Here is a 20,354-nt window from a genome sequence, read left to right on the forward strand (position 1 = left end):
TTGTAACTCATTGTAATTTTATTTTGGATTTTCCTTACTGTTAATGATGTTGAACATCTTTTTATATGTTTATTGGCCATGTGGATTTCTTTTTGGGAAAGCATCCATCAAAGTGTTTTCCCATGCTTTAGGCTATCTTTTAAAAACTGATTTATGGGAATTTAAAAAATAGAATCTTGATTCTAGTTCTTTGTTGGGTATGTATTGCAAATATTTTCTCGTGGCTCACCTTTTCTTTCTTTCTTTCTTTCTTTCTTTCTTTCTTTCTTTCTTTCTTTCTTTCTTTCTCTTTCTTGGTGTCTTTTACTAAGCACAAGTCTAATTTGACTATTTTTTCTACAGTTAATGCTTTTTATGATCTGTCAAGGAAAAAATTTGCCTCCCCACCCCCTCTACTTTTTACATTCTCCTGTGTTTTCTTTTCTCTTTTTTCTTTATGGTTTTAGGTTTTATATTTAGGTTTGTAAAAAATTTTGGGCTAATTTTGGTGAATGGTTTGAGGCATGGGTCAAAGTTCACTTTCAAATACAGGCATCCTGTAGATAAGCATTCAGTGTGAGCCACTTCTGCTACCGGAGGCAAGCTGACTGCTAGCACCTTCACCCAGAGCAGCCAGCCTGAAGCCCAGCTGTCCTTGGCAGCCTCTGCAGGTGTTAGATAATTTCTACCTTGTGGGAGAACTTCTGCAGGTGATAATTAATTTGTTTTTATCCTGAGGCTGAGGTGGCTCAAATGGCAACTTGAAGGAATTTAGAAGAGGGAGAACTTCTTTTGCTGGTCAAGTAAGACTCCTTGGAGGAGGTTCTAGAGATGGGCTTTGAAGAATGGAGAGGACTTTGGTGTGCTGCAAGTAGGAAATGAACTCAAAATCATTAGTACTGTGTGCTGTCCCTTGCCATGAGAAAGGTATTCAGTGGGACATGTGTATCTGTACACATATATCTATATCTATGTCTCAGTTCAATCTCCATCTCTGTCTTCATCTGTATATTTAAATCAAAATCTATAGCTATTTCTGTATCTGAATCTGTGTCTATGTAGACATTAATCTCACTCTCTAGTTCTAATTTACATATCTGTCTCTCGATATCTCTGGGTTTAGGAGTAATTAACAGACTCAAACTTTCATGGAGCTTGATAGCACAATCTGAGCACTTTGATAGGAATGGGCATGGGACAATTCTTCCAACCTGTTGGCAGATTTGTCAACCCTCTTCCTGTTTAAGCTGTAGACCTACAGATCAGCACTGGGCAAGCTCTCAGAAATCACCCAGGCTAAGCTTATCTTTAGGGCAATGTACCCAGACAGGGCAAGGTGCTTGTCCCCATGTCCTGTAGTAGGTCATTGGCAGAATTTGGAGCATGGCTGACATTGCCTGGTTCTTGGATCTGGATCTGAGCTCACTCCAGTTGCCACTTCTCACACTCAAAGGGCCAATTTGCCCCTCTTGCCTCTGAGTTTTGGAGCACTCAAAATGCTCTGTAATGCTGCTGGCACTTGTGGCCCTCTGTGGGATGGAGAATAATCTCCCTCTATAGATCTGAAATTGTTAAGCCATCAGAGCCTCTCTCCTCCTAAAAACTCATGAGTTGTGTGAGGACAGGAGCTGTGTTATAGTGATCTTGGCATCCCCATATTTTATGAAGCAACAGCTCGAATCATACCCTGCACTTTGGTAGAACCAAGAAGCTGCTAAAGTTCTGCTTCAGTAGGGAAACATTCAGGCCAACACATCATTCTGAGCCCAGCCAATCACTCTGCCAAACAAACTTCTCAGGTTGAGTAACTTCTATTTTTCTAGAGGATTTGATACTTTTGATATTTGTTCCTTTTTAAGAGCCCATCTACCTCCCCTACCCTGAGATGTGTGCTTTGTGACTGATAACACATGCTCTACAACACTGAGGTCTAACTCGATTCAGTTCAGACAGAATGCTGGGTGTTTCTGCCTACAAAAGAGACCAGACAAAAAGATAGTAAAAGGAAGCTGGTTTGTTATGGGGAGCATAGATATTTCACAAGCAGGACTGTTGATGTTCACGTGGTCCCTTGACTCTGAAGAGGCCGTTAAAGGGGAGCCCAGGTCTCTGTCCAGAGACAGAGGACAGCGTTTACTGGCTCAAACTCTTGGCTCAGGGCAGGGCTGGAATCCTCTGGCTTCTCTTTTGGGTCTCTGTGGACACACCCCTTAGGCCCCCCCCCCCCCCCCGCCCCGTGGTGGAGTGTCCCCAGGGAGCCCTGAGCGTGACTCTATCACTCCATCATTGGCAGGGAGTGCTCCTGAATCTGCTGGCACTGGAGCTGTAAGATTCCCACAACTTAGCGTGCCTTGGAGGGAAAGGACCCGCCTGAGCACGCTGTTCTTCTTCCTGGAGCCTGAGTGTCCCTTGAAATTAGATTCCCTTTGTTTATTTTCTCATAGCCTTAGTGATGGGTTCCTGCTGATTTAGAGAGAAGCTATGTATCCTGTGGAGGAGGCACTGAATAGCTGCTTTTCTATCCAAATTTGGGAAGTCTCTATGGCCCCCAAGTCTCCTGGGGGTCTGGGCAGAGCTCAGTTCCTATCTAGGCTGGAGGCTACTTGCCACTGGGGAGGGGTTAGCACTAGACGGTGAGCTCTGAGGTGCTGGCCCAGGTAGCCAGGGGTAGCCAAGAGTAGAGTTTGGTTCTACAATCTGCCGTCTGGAAGCCAGTTTGAATCATCTATTCGGCTGGTCAACACATTGACATTGAATTTAGGCTCTGTTGGCAGGCCCCTGCTGGCGTGCTCGCTGTCTCAGCCCTTTATACCATTCAGACCTCACTCATGGAAGCCTAGCCTCTGTCATCTCTTTAGAAAGTTTTTCCAACTTGCCTGATTTAATTCAATTCTGCAGTCATATTGTGGCCTTATTATATGTCAGTTTTTGGGCATCTCCCTCCTTTGGCCTCTAGCAATGGCCATTTGTTTTTCCCAGCTGATCTCTTCTTTGTTCTGATGAGTTAGTGTTGTCTCTGCAGTGAGAGTAGAGCCCGTGGGGCCAGAGACCACATTGCCTCGTGCACTTAGCACCCTGCAGGAGGTGTGGACAATTTGAGGGCCACTCCCAACATAAGGATTTCTATTGTTTCCAGGTCTTACTGAGCACTCCATCCTTTGTGTCGCCAGCATTCCCCTTGGGGATGTTTCTCTCAGCACTCATACACAGGGATGCTTGTTTGTCTACAGGTTTTTCTCCTTTTAATAACTTATGAGCCATTTGAGGACAGAGGCTGCATTTTAAATGATCTTAGGAATGTAGGAAGAACCATGGATTCTGACACTCTGCTTCCATGGATGAACTGTTAACTCAGCATGTCATTCCAAACACAGCCAGTTGGGCCACAAAACATGCTCCACTGGCTAGAATAGGGGATCATGCAGAATTTGCTCTGCTGCTGGTTAGAGTCTGGCCGAGCTCTGCTCCTGCTAGAAAGCATGAGGAAGTTCTTCCTGGTGGAACAGAAACAGATGTACCCACAAGAGCTGCCTCATGAGCCTTCCAAGCCATCCATGTGCCACCTTGCTGTCTGGGTTGTCAAGAGTATTGAGGTAAGAGAGGGATGTGCATGTGCCTAGCCTGGTGTGTGCCACAGAGTGGGTACATAATGAATCAAATGAGAACACAGAGCCATTGCCACCTGTGGGTTGTGATTTAGAACTCAAGCAAATAATGAAGGGGTGTCTAGCTTAGGAAATCAATCCAACCACAGGATTTGGCAGGGTCTGGAGTATGTGAACTTTCTTCCCTTTGTAGCTCCCGGTTTTCCATCCTCTGGTCCTAGGACATCTCTCTTCAGCCCGGGATATGTGTGGTCTCAGAGAATCTTACCTCCCTGTCTGGACTGTGAATTTCTGAAGGGTGATATCCTGGCTAGTTTGCTCTGGGCCCCAGGCACCTTGCTTGGTCCAGCAGAGTGACAACTGAGGCTGATCTAGTGAGCTCTCTGGGGTACTCTAAGGTTGTCTTCCTGAGTTGCCATGGGTCAGGAGCTCTTGACCATAGCCCAGATGGGAGTGAGGTAGGGAAGCAGGAGTGCATGGCAATGAAGGAGGAGTCACCATCTTCATGAGGCTGTGGCACCACAGGTCAGCAGAAGAGCATCCTGGTTGGCTCCTGCTCACAGCAAAGTAGTGGCCTGGCAGTCCTCACCCACGTGGCTGATGAGGAGCTTCCTGACTTCTGAGGGCCCACTGACCTCTGGCCAGCTCTGGGCTGCTCCCCTGGTCCCTGGCAGATTGAGCTTGTTCTGGGCTTTCCAGAATGTGCTTCCCATCAAGCCTTCCTGTAGTTCACCCAAGCGTTTGAAGTGGGGAGCAAGGTAAGTTGATACCCGCTGTAGCTCAGGGCCTAGTTGAGCCTAGCAGCCCAGCCCTGATTACACAGGCCTGCTATGTGACCGGCCACATGGCTGACATGCAGGGGGACCGGAGAAGCTTATGATTCCCAGGAGGGGAGAGTGCAGGTCCAGGGCCCTGGTCCTGATGGACGATTGTTATTACAATGTGTGTGCAGTTGAATGACATCATGCTATGGAGTGCATGAATTTTTTTTGTCAGTCTTTTAACACAAGTTTATGTTTTTCAGACCTTAAAGCTGCAGGTCATTTTTTACATTTGCTATTGAGAGCAGATGTGACTGATCCCTATCGGGTTCTACTGAAAAACGGTGGGGTTGCAGAAGGTCAAATGCAGAATGCCTTTCAATCTCCATTATTACTTCCTCCACTCAGTAGTCTCAGCAGGAAGCCCGTGCTTGGAAATGGTGGCCTTCTGAAGACTCTCAAGCCTCTGAGCCCAGCCCCTGGCCACTGGTGATCCCCACACCATGAGCTACCTTGAGGCTCGGCAGTTGGCCAAGGGCAGAGAGCCTCAGAGGAGAGAGAGGATACTTAGCACTCTCTGGGGCTCAGCTTCCCCATTTAAACAAAGGGAGTGTGCGTTGGGATTGCCAAGTACTGTGAGATGCTCTTGACACTGCTGTTCTTTAGTTTTGTAACTCTTGGGTTTGGAGAGGCTCAGACTGGGGACTGTGTCTGACTTTGCTATGTGTCATTCCAGCAATTTGGGGAAGTTCAAGGAGATGTTTCTACTAGAGGCAAATATCTACCACTTCTCAGACAGCTGGCAAGAAGGAGAGATAGATCTGGTGTTCTCTTGAAGAGGATGATGAGGTGTCTTCTATGTTCACATATCATCTGGGTCATAGGGCAATTTTTGAGGGCAGTTATATTTTCATAGGCCGCCTTCACAGAAAAATTTCCAACCCAGACTTGGGAAAAGGTATTAAGTCAAAATCAAATTCTTATATTCACAGAAGTATTGGTGGCATGGGTTGATTAGGGGTGGGCCCAGTTAAAGACTCCTGTTTGGTGTCCACGATGTGGGGAAGCACTGACTTGTGAGAAACTGAGTCCAGGATCCTGATGCAAAGGAGATGGGAGAGGTCCAAGGTCTCCGAAGATGATCACAAGGGACTGCATCACCTAGACAGAAACACCACATTTGCTTCTGAGAGCGCAGTCAGACCTATTCCAGCATGATGTGACAGAGGTAGCACTAGCTGTTTCCCTCCTTGAGCTGCTGCCATGGCAAAGGAATGGAGGTAGATACCTATGACATTCGGGGGAAGGTCTTTTGTTTCAGATGGGATATATGGCTCTGAGTGACCCTCGGGGGATTAACTCTCTGATTATCAGGACTTTGAGGCTACCATGGGAATTCATCCATGCATTTGTTCATCTACCCATGGATTGATTGATTGATTGATCCATAACCCCACCCTCCCATCCCCTCATGGATGCTTCACTCCAGAGGGAAGTGTTTGGAATGCCACAGACATGCAGGAAGCGGAAAAATGGGCAAAGCAGTGGAGTTGGATGGAGGTGCTTGAGAAACAGTGTCAACAGAGGCTTTTAACTGCAAGGGAACCAGTGACGTTGGGCATCATGGGCCTTTTCTGGCTCCCTCCCAGTGGCACATGTGATGTAACATTGTGCTATGTCCAACTGAAATGCGTGGGTGTTCAGGCATGTGTGTGTGTGTATGCACAGTGGGCGGAAAACTTGGAGTCCCAGGGCGGCACCCTCACCCTCAGAATCTGGGCATTTGGGAAAAAGGCGGTTCACATTAAAGGAGATTATTTGCTTGGTTTGCTTACTTAAAAAAAAAAGTGTATATTCTTTTAAAGAAAATCATTCTTCTCTTTGACTTGGGAATATCCTTTTGTTTATAATGCATGTTATTGGGAATGTGGAGCATGGTGGCTTGCTTCTCAAAGCCAGTTGTGCTAGCCTGGGCTGCTGAAATCTCAGCATGGAGGGGCGAACAGAAGTCCTGGATGTCAGCAGCAGTAGGAACAGCTGGGCACTCACTTTACCTCTGACTCTTTATTCTCCATCTCTAAAACTAGGACAGTGCTAGCCACCTCACAGCCTAAGGCAGAGCTGCTTGTCCTCCTTCCACCCCAGGCCAGGGAATACTGTTCTAGCTATTTCTTTTTTTAAAAGAGCTTTATTTTAATTCAAGTTAGTTAACATAGAGTGTGTTATTAGTTTCAGGAGTAGAATTTAGTATTTCATCAGTTGCATATAACACTCAGTGCTCATCATATCACATGCCCTCTTTCATGCCCGTCACCCAGTTATCCCATCCCCTCACCCCCTCCCCTCCAGCCACCCTCAGTTTGTTCCCTAGAGTTGAGTCTCTTATGTTCTAGCTATTTCTATAAACATCTCAATGACAGTGATTCCAGGACCTAGATACCACAGCTGTAAAATGATGATCATCATATCTTTCCTCCCCCCCTGCTTCCCGGGGACAGCATGGGGACAAGGTGTACCCATGGGAAGTGCTTTGAGAAGTGATATGTGCTCAGGCTTGTGTGAAGCATGGAGGCAACAAGGAGTTAAACATTTTGGCAGAGAGCAGGCTGTTCATTTTCCAGGGGGGTCCTTCTTCAGACACCTCAGATTGGCCTTACTTTAAAGAGGAGGCAGCAGTTTTTAGCACAGGACTCTGAGCAGAGGAAGGCCAGAGTGAGTCCTTTCTCAGGCCTCATGGGAAGTTTGGCAAGCAGTATTAATAAAGGCATCTTTTTTTCCTTTCTTCAACATAAAATGCCAGGTTACGGTTGGCTAAAGCGTTGTAGCATCGGAGCCAGTTAATCTTCTGAGTCCATATTTTTTATGGGCACTGCGGGAGCTGTCCTGGGTTTTTGTTTCCAGCAGTGGGATATCAGGATTTTTATCCTATGGTATATCCAAAGAATAATTCTGCTTCCCTTTGATGTTCCTTGGACATCTTGAGGCACTTAGGGTACATTCTCAGGGAAGGTTGGAGGACAGGGTTACAGGGCCTTCATTATGTTATTAAAATAGATCCAGTGAAGGAAGACTGTGAATTTTTTGAGCAGAAAGCTGCATTGCTAAGTGGAAGGCTGATTCAGAAGTCACTTCTTGCCCTGACTTCTTGAACCAAGAACAGTATTTTATTGCAGTTTGTGCAGAAGATGTTTTGCTGCCCGTATAATTGTTTCACAGTTATAGGTTAACATGGATTGTTTTTCCTGACGTTTGGAAAAATCATACCTTAACGAAATGTAGTTTGGATTGAAAAAACAATAAAAAAATGTTGTCTGTTTATAGCCTTGAAATTCGTTTACCAAATCGGTTGTTACTTTGGGATGACTGCAGCAGTCTCCTTGAGTGGCATTTCTTCCCCTGGTCTTTGCTCAGCAACCTAGCTAGCACAGCCCAGCCAAGGTGATTTTCCTAAGGGGCTACTTCCATTACATAGTTCTGCCCAAAAGGCTTCAATGGCTCCCACTGCATCCAGAAGAAAGGTACGATTAGCCAAATCCATCAAACTCTTCTGATCAGCCTTGCTGAGCCCTTCCAACCCTCCCTGTCTCCCAGGTGGGGAGCCTCCTGCAGCCCCGGAGGCACTCTGCTGCATCCCCCAACACACCAGGTGCTTCTCAGCCCCTCGTATCTGTTCATGCCATTACAATTCCTAGCATTCCTTCTCCATCCCCTCACCCCTATCCATTATCATCCAACTCACCCCCTTGTCCAGGACAACCCTCACCTCTTTTATTTTTTTTTTCCCTCACCTCTTTTAAAAAGCCTTCTCTGATCATTTCAGCCTCGTGCACTTCCCCTTCCCCAACCCCAATTTGACACTCACTTTGTGGGATATTGGGAAGAGTAACACAGCCCTGGTTTTGAAGCTTGCTATGTGACCTCAAGAGATTTGTTTGATGTCTCTGATTTCCTCATCTCTACAACATAGACATACATGCTTACCTCACAAGTGTGCTATGTGGATACATGAGACAATTTAGATGAAAACTATTAGTATAGCATCTGCACTTGGTGGGTGCACTCAGAATGTTAGTTTCTTGCCCAGCTTCTGGCACTCACTACATTTGAGTAAGTGTACTTGTCTGAGGACCTGCCATACCACTGCTCATGGGCTCTAGCTCTTGGAGGGTGGGAACTCATCTGGACTCTCCTACAGTGACTTGCATGTGATGGGTCAAGCCCCTGAGTGCATGAACATTATGTGGAAGGAAGGCTGATGGGCTTCCAAAGGTAGTTACATCACAGCCATGCCCATGAGGGCGGAGCCAGTGTCACTCAGGCCTTGCATCCATAAAGCTGGTTGAGTTGTCTTGCCTCTCTTCACTGGATAGCAGAAAGGGCCCTTGGCATCCCCACAGGATAGAGAGTAGGAAAGAGGTTGGCTCTAAAACATAGTCTAGCCCTTGGGGCTCAGGAAACATGTTAGTAGTGAACTTAACTGGAGACCTCTTAATCAGCTGGCCTGTCTTGCCTGTGTGCCCAATGAAACCACAAAGGAATGCCAGGGGACTATGTGAAGGTCTTTAGCTATTTGTAGAAGAGGGTTAGGAGGAACATTTGGAGAGATGCAGGCAAATGAAGTCAGTGGCGGGGAGGGCACAGGGCCATATGAGTGCCCTGGGAGAGGTAGCTGGGCTGAGGCTTTGGGGGACAAAGGAGGAAGCTCAGGGGTGCTCTGTGGACAAGCAGGGCAGTGGGAGGCCTGCACCTGCTCTTCCACGGTCTTGTCCTGACCATCTATGTGGTCTTCAGGGTGTCACACCCAGCTGGGAAGTCCTGTTGAAATCCTATGTCTTCCCTGAAGCCATTCCAGATCCTTCACATAGAGGGATCTGCCCTCAGTGTGCTGTCGTCTCTGTGCCCTCACTTGCCCAGAGTCCTCACCGATGGCCAGTGCACTCACATGTCACTGTTCCTGTCACCGTCCTTGTGAGGGACACCAATGGAGAATTTCCGAGTCCCTGGCACCGCACTAAGGCCTGCCATGGAGTCTCTCCTTTAATCTCCATGAGAAATTCATGAGGTAGGTGATATTTCCCCTGTGTCAAAAGTATGCAAGCTGAGGCGGAGAGGCTGAGTGATTTGCCTGAGACAGACCACCTGTCAGGAGGAGTCAGATCTGAACCTGATCTGCCTATGGGATTTGCACTCCTACCCGCCACATATCCTGTCCCTCACTTTGCTAAGTAAGGCGCCCTGCAAATGGCAGGTATTTTACTGTTACTGCTGTTGCTGTAATGATTTCAGTATCGATGCTGACAGTCTGCTGCTGCCTGCTGCGACAACCACTGTGATAGTGTTAGCCGCTATAACTGCAGCTGCCACAGCTACAGCCATAGCTATGGCATCTGTAAGTCCAAGGATGACAACTCTGACAGCAGCCATAACAACTACAATGACACTGCCACCACCACTAGCTAGTTCCTCCTTCCCCCTGGCCGGGCTGTGCCTCCCTGAGGGCAAGGATCAGGGAGTTAATCACTCTTTCTTGTTCTATCTTCCAAGGCAGCATGCTTCCACTCCTGGGCTCTGGAGCCCTGATGCTTCAGTTCACACCCTAGCTCTGTCACTTCCTGGCTGTGCAACACTGGGCAGGTGGCTTAATCTTTCTGTGCCTTGGTGTCTCTCTTGAAAAAGGTGTAATGATGGCACACCTTGCTCTACAGGACAGCCGGGAGGACTGAGTGAGCTGTTACACGGGAGGTACGTGAAACAGAGGCTGGCACACAGGTGCTTTATGTGATGGCCATCCGACCCCCACCCTCCCCTGGCCCCTACTATAGCACCCGGTGCTAAGCAGATTCTCATAAATTCCAATTGAAAGGGAAGATTCTAGAGTGGTGAGCAATGTAGCCAAGGGGCTTGTTTGGTGACCTGGGAACACAGAAATGTGAGTCCACCTGCTCTTTTACAAACCACCGGGGAGGAGCAAACCTGTGCATTGGGCAAGCGGCATAGCGTTTGGTCATGTTGGAGAACCCACAGCCATTTCCTGGATACTCTGGTTGGAGTTCTGCATGTGTCCTCATGATCAGTTGGAAGAGCCTCCTCTTGAACTGGTTTGGGAGGAGCTGGAAAGAAGTGTGTGGGGGTGTTCCGATGAGGCAGAGTGAGGGTGGGAGAGGACGGGGGAGTGACGCATGTCCCAGGGGCAGGGGGGATCAGAGGGGAGACTAAGGGGTGTTTGCTGCAGGACTCAGGGCTGCAGTGTCCTGTGTGTAGACAGGAAAGCAGGCCAGGTACTGATGTGGACAGAAGGCCCCTAAGTCCCGGGTACACAGTGAGGGTGTGCAAGGCCCATAGTCTCCCTCATGCCCTAGGGAGAGGTGTGCTCATCCTCTCTGAACCCTTCAGCCCGTGGCCTGCATGTCCCTGGCTGCTGTGACAGGGCCAGGTCTCTGACATCAGACCCACCTGGCCACTAAGTAATAGCTTTTCCACGACAACTGCTCCAGAGCTTTAGGCAGCACTTGCTCAGTTTCTTCTGCAAAATGGGGACAACACCACATCATATTTTTATGAGGATTCGATTACATGATATTTACAAAGGGCGTGGTGCATTGAAGATGATAAATATTAGTATTTTAATTCTCTCCTGCTGGTTCTCAAGGTGTGGTTGGCAGGATCGGTATCGCATGGGAACTTGTCAGCTATGCAAATACTCGAACTCCATCCCAGACCTACTTAATCTAAACTCTACGTGGGGCCCAGCAATCTGGGCTCTAAGGAGCCCTCAAGACTAAGAGCTTTGATCTGGTGCAGGTCCAGGGTGGCTCAAGGCCCCAATGTTGAGGCTGCTCAGTGCAGGGGCTGGTACACAGTGGGTGCTCAAAACCTGACAGCTCCCCTTCTTCCCTCCTACCTGGGCAAGTTTTACCCGAAGAGGTTAATGCTACTGCAGACCTCCTGGAGGTGAAAGGGCCTTGTTCCCCTGGAGGATAGACACATTATGACGGCTTCATTTGATTAAAAGGGGATGTTGATCATTAGTTATGACCCAAATTTCTTCTCTCCCCAGCAATCACTCAAAGTGTTCCCAGATGCGCAGGGGGCTGTTGGTTACCTGTGAACACAACATCCCTTTATAATGAGGACGCTCATGCGAACAGAGACTCAGAGAAGTCTAGCGGCCTCCCCGCCCCCTCAGGCCTGCCGTACGTTTGATGGAGTGAATGATTGAGGGGAAACATATGCATTCCAGATTGGACCCGAAATGCTGGGCTTGGAGAGGCGGCCTGCTTCCAGCAGCAGCCAAGGGGAGGTGGGGAGCTCTGCAAGTATTTGTTGTTCCCGTGGGGCTAATTATGGACTTTTAGAGGCAAGTAGCCGCCCCAATTTCGGTTAGCACAGTTGTTCGTTACTGCATAATTAAGAGAAGGGGGAGCAGTCTTGGTGGGGAGCAAGGAAAAGGGAAGGCCAAATGCAAATAGCTTGGTTACTTTTGTCTGAGGGAGACTGGGCAGCAGTCAAGGTCAAATGCTCAGCGGCTGGACACAGAGGGCCCAGGCATTGAGGCGGGAGTGGGGTGGCAGGCCGGGAGGTGGCTCCCGCTCCACAGGCATAGAGATGGAGGAAACAGCCCTGCCTTAGGCAAGTGTGACTGGTTTTAAAGGATTACTGCCCCACTTGCCCTAAGGTGGGTTCACTTTTAAAGAATGAGCTTTGCCCCCTGGTTCAGGCTGCAGACAGGAATCTTCCATCTGCAGGGGAGGGGATGGGCCTCCTGAGGCCTCTGATGATGTGATGATGTTGAAAGGAAATTTATGGGACATGGACAGAGCCCCGCCACTCGGGAAGCGAGGCAGGGTTTGCACAGCCCTGAGCAGGAACCCATCAGGGCACCGGGGTGCCAAGGGCTCAGAGCCCTGCCAAAGCTGGTTGTGAGGGACGAGACAGGAGGCCAGGCACCCGGCCTCACACTGAAGACTGTGGTTACAGCAGCTCTTTCCTTCCAGGAGCTAATGTGTCCTAAGCCTTTTGTGCTGCCTGCCTGAGTGAAGACAGCGTCAGGCCCCTGAACTGTGGGGTGAGGAGTTGAGAGCCTGACAGACCCTTAGTGGAGGGAACTCTGGGGGAAAGGTGAGCAGGTGGAGGAGGAGATGAGAAGCCAAATGTGCAGGGCAAGGGAAATATCTGCCCTTGTGAACAGCTCCTCTCCCCTTGGGGCCCAGAAGGTTCCAGAAATCTTTGGTTTAAGAAAGCTTGAAAATATAACATGAAGCCCTGGGCTGGAAGTCAGGGGCCCTGGGTCTTAATGCAGTCTTGCCATTAACTGGCTATGGGACCTTGAAGCTTCTGATGTTCCTTGATAGCCTCATATGTAGAACAAGGAAGGGAATGAATGTTCTCAGGGCCTCTTTGAAGCCACTGGCTCTTGGCCTACATCACTGTGGTAGAGAAAATAGAGTTATTATATGTTTCCGCTTTGATCATGAGGCCACCTCTCCCTCAGCTTCCCAGGTGGGAGGTAAGCTTGAAAGAAAAGACACAGGAAGAGGCTGGGGACATGAAGCTGAATGGTCAGGGTGGGGACCATGTAGGCTCCTGAGGCTTGTGTTCCTGGTTTCTAAGAATAGGACTCCAGGGGGAGGAAGGAGAGAGCCCTTCAAAAACAAATACATTTGAGGGATGCCTGGGTAGCTCGGTGGTTGAGCTGAGCATCTGCCTTTGGCTCAGGTTGTAATCCCCGGAGTCCTGGGATCTAGTCCCATATCAGGCTCCCCACAGGGACCCTGCTTCTCCCTCTGCCTATGTCTCTGCCTCTCTCTGTGTCTCTCATGAATAAACAAATAAAATCTTTTAAAAAGGAGAAAAGAAAAGGAATACATTTAATGTTTGACCAAACCCCACAACAGGTTCTACTTCATGGAGAGAAACCGTTCCTTGTCTTCCATAATCTGCTCAAGGAGGAAGGTGGGCATTTGGGAATGTCTTGGGAAGGAAAGATGTTGTAAGTTTCCTATTGCTGCTGTGATGAATTACCACAGACTTGGTGGTCAGAAACCTTGTAAATTTGTTATCTTACAGTTCTAGAGTGTGGAGTCCAAAATGGGTCTCGCTGGGCTAAAAGCCAGGTGTTGGCAGGGCTGTGTTCTTTTGGGAGGCTCTAGGGGAGGATCTGTTTCCTTGCCTTTTCCAGTTTCAAGAGACTGTCGAGATTCCTTGGCTCGTGGCCCCTTTCTCCTCCTCCAAAGCCAGCAAAGTGGGACAAGACGTTCTCACACAGCATCACTCTGACACGGACTCTTCGACCTCCCTCTTTCATGTTGAAGGACTTCTGTGATCGCATTGGGCCCGCCTGGATAATCCAGGCTTCTCCCCATATTTTAATGTCAGTGGATTGGCATTAATTCCATCTGCTCCCTCAATTCCCCTTTGCCATGCAAGGTAACACATGAACATGTTCTAGGAATTAAGACCTGTGCATCTTTGGGAAGCCATTATTCTGCCTACTGCGGATGTTATTTTGCAAAGAGCAATTGCAAGCCCGGACTGCAGTGGGTCCCCAGTGACAGTGGACTCATTCCCCAGATTGGTTCCGGGCAGCCTTTTGAGTTGGGGGAACTCTCCTTGCCCTGACTCAGGCCAGGTGTCTTTCTCAGGCTCTCTCTTGCCCACAGGAAGGGCTGTCACTGCACCGTTGAACATTCCGGGCCTCTGTGGGTGGGACACCTGGAAAGCAAGCTTCTCCAGGATGAAGGAGATCTTTCATTCAGCCATTACCAACCTTTCTTTGTGGTGGGTGGGGGGTGGGGAGTGAAGGTGGTGAGGTCCAAATTGGAGGTGAACCGGTTTCATTCATTCCATAAAGACTCATAATAGACCCATTGAAGTCTGTTAACTCTTTCCCTGCTGTGAGGCTTAACTCCCTTTAAAATGTCAACAACTTGAAAGCTAGGAGCTATGATTTGCTTGCCAGGGGCCTTTGCTCAGCAAAATTTATTGTCGAGAGATGCCATAAAAGGTTTCCCAGACTCTGGACTCTTCTTGCTTTGCCAACCTCTTTTCGGTTGTTGTTGTTGTTGTTGTTTTCCCATAAGGATTTCACTTTCAGGTTTTATTTTTACTTTTTCTTCTGCAGGGCTAATTTTTTTTTTTTCCAGAGCCTCATTATACAATAGGAGCATCATGTCAGTAGGAGCTTCAATATGTCTGTATAGTGATTTGGCTTTCTTGTCACCTAATGTAAGTATCAAACATTCCTGATGGGTTGGTGGCTGCTTTCCATAGTTCCCAAGCTGGCTGAGTATTGGAGGAATGTCGCCTGTCCCTTGCTGCTTGGCAGGAGGTTGCTACTGAGATTCCCCACTTAGGGCTGAAGCTCCAGCTCAAAAAGACTGGCATGCTTTTCCACTGGCTTTAGAGGGTGCTTTTGGGGAAGCTGTCTGACTTCCTCCACAGACCTCCTGGCTGTGGCAGGAAGCCCATTTTTTCTATATAGCTAGATTAATTTGAGAATTTCTTTTAACTAAATGAAAAAATATATGTAGCATGTTGTTTTGCAGCAGGGAAGAATATTTCTCTGTAGAAGAAATCAGTCTGCTTGTGAGAGACAGTGGGACCCTTGACCTGATCCTGAGGGACTTTGAGCTTTGCTTTGGTCAGTTTGCTCTTGTGGTTTGTGTCTATGGAGTGGTTCTTGGGTCAAGGATGCCCCACTGCACTCAGGGTCCCTGGCCTTCTCCCTACCATCCCAGGGACAAAACTAATACATAAAGGGATCTTCCCTGTAACAGTTGTACACTGTTGCTCCTGCTAGAACTCACACTGGGTCAGTTATGTGCAAGTGATGAATCACTAAAATCTATCCCCAAACTAGTACTATACTAAATGTTAACTAACTAGAATTTAAATAAAATCTTGAAAGAAAAAAAAGAAAACCTCAAACTGGGCCTATATTTAAGTCAGAAATTCAGTTCTATTGGACAGCAGCACCATCCAGTAGAAATAACATGGGAGCCACATACATGTTTATAATACAAATTATATATGTGATTTAAAATTTTTCTAGTAGCCCCATTAAAAAGTAAAAAGAAACAGGTGAGATTAATTTTTATAACATTTTATTTAATCTGGTATGTCCAAAATATTATCATATCAACATGTAATCCATGCAAAAACATTAACCAGATACTTTACATTCGTTTTCTGCACATTCAGTCTTCAAATGTGCGTATTTTACAGTTAGAGCATATTTCAATTCAGATGCTAAATTTTCCTTGGCAATACTTGATCTATATTTAGAGTTCATAAAACTGAGTGTTGAAAAAGTAAATTCACATACCCAAATTGTTCCAAACATACTTAAAAGTTTTCCAAAAACTGACTCCAGTATCAGTTTTAAATTTTATATTAATAAAAATGAAATAAAATGAGAAATCCAGCTCCCCAATGATAGTAGTTATGATTCCAGTGTTCCCTAGCCACATATGGTTGGTGACCGAACTGGTCACTGTAGATGGAGGGTGTCACTCTACAGCCTCACGGCAAACATTTGGGCCTGGAGGCTCAGGCTGTGGGTGGGGTCCAAAGAGCCCTCCCCCACACTGCAGAAGCTACAGTATCCATTCTGATCTTGCACCTTGCTGCCCACTGCTCTGTGTTCTTCTACAAGGGCAGAGACCTGCTCCTGGGGCTTTCATTCTTTTTTGTGCAGCGATCAATTTGCACATTCAATAAAATTAGGTACTGGTACTGGATATTGCACTGAGTTATGCAGAAGAGTCTTAGTTTATTGAAACATTGGAGGGGCACAGACAATATATGTAGGGAAACAAATGAGCAAGATCATCTCAGATAGTGATGATTGCAACAAGGAAAATAAGAGATAATAAGTAGAGACAATAATCCAGTGGGTGGGCAGATAGAGTGGAAACTTCTTGAGCAGGTCAGGGAGTTATTTTGAGGGTGGGCCTTTGGAAATGAGACTGAGGGGAAGTGAAGATTTGAGAGCATGATCATGCCCGTCAGAGGATTCAGTGCACAGGATTGGGGGTTTGAAAACGAGGAGGCCATGAGGGTAGAGCCCAGCAAGTCTTTCAGCAGGCCATAAGGACTAGGAGGCTAAGGTCATCCACATCACCCCTCCAGTGTGGGTGGAGTGGTGCCTGCATGCTCAGGCCCCAGATTTGGACTGCCTGTGTTCAGATCCCAGCCCACCCACTAGCTGTGTGCCCCGGAGCTGTTACTTAGTCTTCTGTGCCTCTTTTGCACATTTGTAAATGGGGATGATAGCCCCATCAGTGTGGCTGCTGCAAAGATTGAATGTGTTACTACATGTAGACATCTGGCAGATTCCAAGGGTCTGGATGTGTTAGTAGTCATAATGGTTTGTTCATCAAACATGTTCTGAGTGCTGGCCAGGCCAGCCCAGTGCTGGGCACTCTCACAGCTCCAGGAAGAAGATAGGGACATGAGAGAGACAGTTAGCTGAGGTCCAGGTTTTGGTATCTGTGGTTACAGCTTCCTCTGGCAGTGGCAGCTGCCCCACTGTAAGCTGAGAGGGCCCAGAGTCCAGGCAGGAAGCTCATGTCTACATTCATGACTCACTTGGCCCACAGAGCATGTACAGATATCATGGAGAGGCTGGTTCGGCAGCAGGATGGGCATTCCTTGGCCTGAGGGCCAGGTCTTGGCCTCGGGGCCCATCCCCATCACTTGTCCCTCTGCATCACTTGTTTGTTGACAGGTTATCATGGCAACAGGGGAGACAGAAAAAAAATCAATAATCAGCACAGAATAAAATGGAACAATTTGGACTTTTGTTTCAAATTAGTTAGAATTCTGTCTATAGTGTTTCCCTCGGGTCCTGGTTGTTTTCTTCAGTCTTTGGGTATCTCTTTGTCTCTTGCCTTGGAGAACATGATATTTTAAAAATACACTCATCCCCAAGGTTCAAAAAAAGTTTTCTTTTTCCCACATAGAATACATGTGAGGGAAGATCCGGTCCCTCTGGGAATTGGGGTTTTGGAGGACGAGGCTGCTGATGCAGGGCCCAATAAGGGAAGGCTGTGAAGAGCACCTATTGTCATCCTTCATTTTTAAAACCTCCATCAAGTTCCACCTGTGTTCAACAATGCCCATTGAGTGTTTAGAATGTTCCAGAGATAAGGAAGGAAGCCTGGTGGTAGGTGTTTTCCCACGATGTTAGTTACTAGTGTGGGGGACACTCAGAACTTTGATTAGGTGCACAAGCCAAGCACAAGAGTCAGAAGGGAAGGCTCAGTCTAGCCTTGGAGTTCCCCTCTGTTTCACAGCTTGAGAGGAGATGAATGTGGCCCACACAAGTTCTGAAACTGAAATGCTGGTCTGAGGAGCAGAAGTGGCACTGCATAGGCTCTGGGAATAGAGCTTTAATCAACAGAGATGAAGCTTCCTGGCTGCCACAAGTCCCATGTTTTAGTTGAGGGAATAATTCTGTAATTGTATACTATAATATAATACTACTGTACATGAGCAGTGTGTATACAGCCTATTAAATATTGATGTGGGCTATGATGGGAAATAAATGACGTGACCACTAGGGAGTGTTGTGTTTGTGTATAGGGTTCAATTTTAGGTAGGATGGCCAGAGACAGATTCACTGTAAGATTGACATTTGAGTCAAGATCCAAAGGAAGGAAGTGAGTGAGCCCTGGAGATCTTTGAGGAAAGAACATTGTAGGGAGAGAAGCAGGTATATAAGCCTCAAGGCAGGACTGTCTGGTGTGTTCACAGAATAGCAAAGAAGCAGATGTAGCTGGAGGGGGATGAGCAGGAGGTGAATGTAGAGAGGTAGTTAATAGGGGTTCAGTGGGGTGGGATACATGTTGTTTATGGCTATGTAAGGACATTAGCTGTGAATGAATTAAACGGAAGCTTCTGAGCAGAGGGATATGATTTGACCTGGGTTTTTAAAGAATCCCTTTGGGCTAGTTTCCAAGATCTATAAAGAACTTATTAAACTCAACAGCAAAGAAACAAACAATCCAATCATGAAATGGGCAAAAGACATGAACAGAAATCTCACAGAGGAAGACATAGACATGGCCAACAAGCACATGAGAAAATGCTCTGCATCACTGGCCATCAGGGAAATACAAATCAAAACCACCATGAGATACCACCTCACACCAGTGAGAATGGGGAAATTAACATGGCAGGAAACCACAAATGTTGGAGAGGATGCGGAGAAAGGGGAACCCACTTGCACAGTTGGTGGGAATGTGAACTGGTGCAGCCACTCTGGAAAACTGTGTGGAGGTTCCTCAAAGAGTTAAAAATAGGTCTTCCCTATGGCCCAGCAATTGCACTGCTGGGGATTTACCCCAAAGATACAGATGCAATGAAACACCAGGACACCTGCACCCCGATGTTTATAGCAGCAATGTCCACAATAGCCAAACTGTGGAAGGAGCCCCGGTGTCCATCGAAAGATGAGTGGATAAAGAAGATGTGGTTTATGTATACAATGGAATATTCCTCAGCCATTAGAAATGACAAATACCCACCTTTTGCTTCGACGTGGATGGAACTGGAGGGTATTAGGCTGAGTGAAATAAATCAATCGGAGAAGGACAAACATTATATGATCTCATTCATTTAGGGAATACAAATAATAGTGAAACGGAATAAAGGAGAGAAGGGAAAGGGGAGAAAATGAGTGGGAAATATCAGAAAGGGAGACAGAACATAAAGACTCCTAACTCTGGGAAACGAATCAGGGGTGGTGGAAGGGGAGGAGGGCGGGGGGTGGGGGTGACTGGGTGACGGGCACTGAGGGGGGCACTTGATGGGATGAGCACTGGGTGTTATTCTATATGTTGGCAAATTGAACACCAATAAAAAATAAATTTACAGAAAAAAAAATAAAGGATCCCTTTGACAGGAGGAGTTGTGGTAATGCAGGTGGGAGATGATAGTGGCTCATTTTGGGATGATTAGCAGTGGAGGAATGGGAAGCTGTTAATCTAGACATAATTTGGAGGTTGAGCTGGTGCCATTTGTTGTCAGATTAGTTGTTGGGTTAGAAGAGAGTAGTCAAAGATGACTACAGGATTTTTGGCTTGTGTATTAGGGCTCTACAGAGAAACAGAGCCAATGAGATGTGAAAATACTGGCTCTTGGGATTATGGAGGCTGGCAAAATCCTCAAAGTAAGCCATCAGGCTGAAGACTCAGGGAAGAGCTAAGGCTGTAGTTCAAGCCTGAAGGCTGTCAGCTAGCACAGTTCCCCCTTGCTTGGGGCAAGTCTTTTTTCTATTCAGGCCATCAACTGATTGGATGAGGCCCACACACATTATAGAGGGCAATCAAAGTCTGCTGATTTAAGTGTTAATCTCATCTAAAACACACTCTCCCAGAACATCCAGCATAGTATTTGACCAGATGTCGGGGCATGGTGGTCCAACTAGGGTTACATAAAAGTAACCCTCACAGCTTGGCAGCTAGAAGAGTGACATTGCTGTTTCCTGAAAGGGGGAAGGCTTTGGGAACACAGTGTAGCTGTGTAGGCAGGAGGCTGGCTAGGGACATGTTAAGTCTGAGATCCTATTAGGCTTCCAGATGCCAAAGTTGACAGCTGTGTATTTAGGTCTGGGTTTCAGCAAAGAGGACCAGGCAGGGGATAGATATTTGCAAGTGATCAGCTTGCAGAGATGGCATTTAAAACTACAAGGAAAGATGTGGTCACTGAGGAAGGAAACAGAGAAGGAAACGTTCAGTGGGCTACCTTCTTGTTGGGAGGTGGGTGCCCAGAGCCACCTCTGGCCAGCAAAGGCCTCTGAATCCCCTGTAGCCATCAAGCTCTGCCAGAGAGATGGAGGCTAGAGGGAATCACTAGCGAGGGTGGGATGGGGTGGGCCTCTAAGAACCTGAGCTCTGGTTTTGAAATGCTTCAGGCATAAGCTCTGAGATGTGGCTGGTGGTTTTCAGTTTTATTTATTTATTCACCTGATGCCCTTGTACTGAATACCACCTCTGCTTCCTGTTTG

The 20,354-nt window shown here is 47.2% G+C and overlaps 1 protein-coding gene and 1 long non-coding RNA gene across 2 annotated transcripts in view; both read left to right on the top strand.

Annotated features, from left to right (window-relative positions):
- OSR1 (odd-skipped related transcription factor 1) overlaps window positions 1–20,354 on the top strand; it is a 363,752-nt gene that overhangs the window by 32,132 nt on the left and 311,266 nt on the right.
- Window positions 2,557–18,929, top strand: LOC144281183 (uncharacterized). The gene is made up of 3 exons (XR_013349663.1): window positions 2,557–5,625; window positions 9,260–10,087; window positions 11,403–18,929. It is a non-coding gene; the product is annotated as an uncharacterized LOC144281183 (long non-coding RNA).

Source organism: Canis aureus, chromosome 12 (assembly GCF_053574225.1).
Source record: "Canis aureus isolate CA01 chromosome 12, VMU_Caureus_v.1.0, whole genome shotgun sequence".
Lineage (NCBI taxonomy): Eukaryota > Metazoa > Chordata > Mammalia > Carnivora > Canidae > Canis > Canis aureus.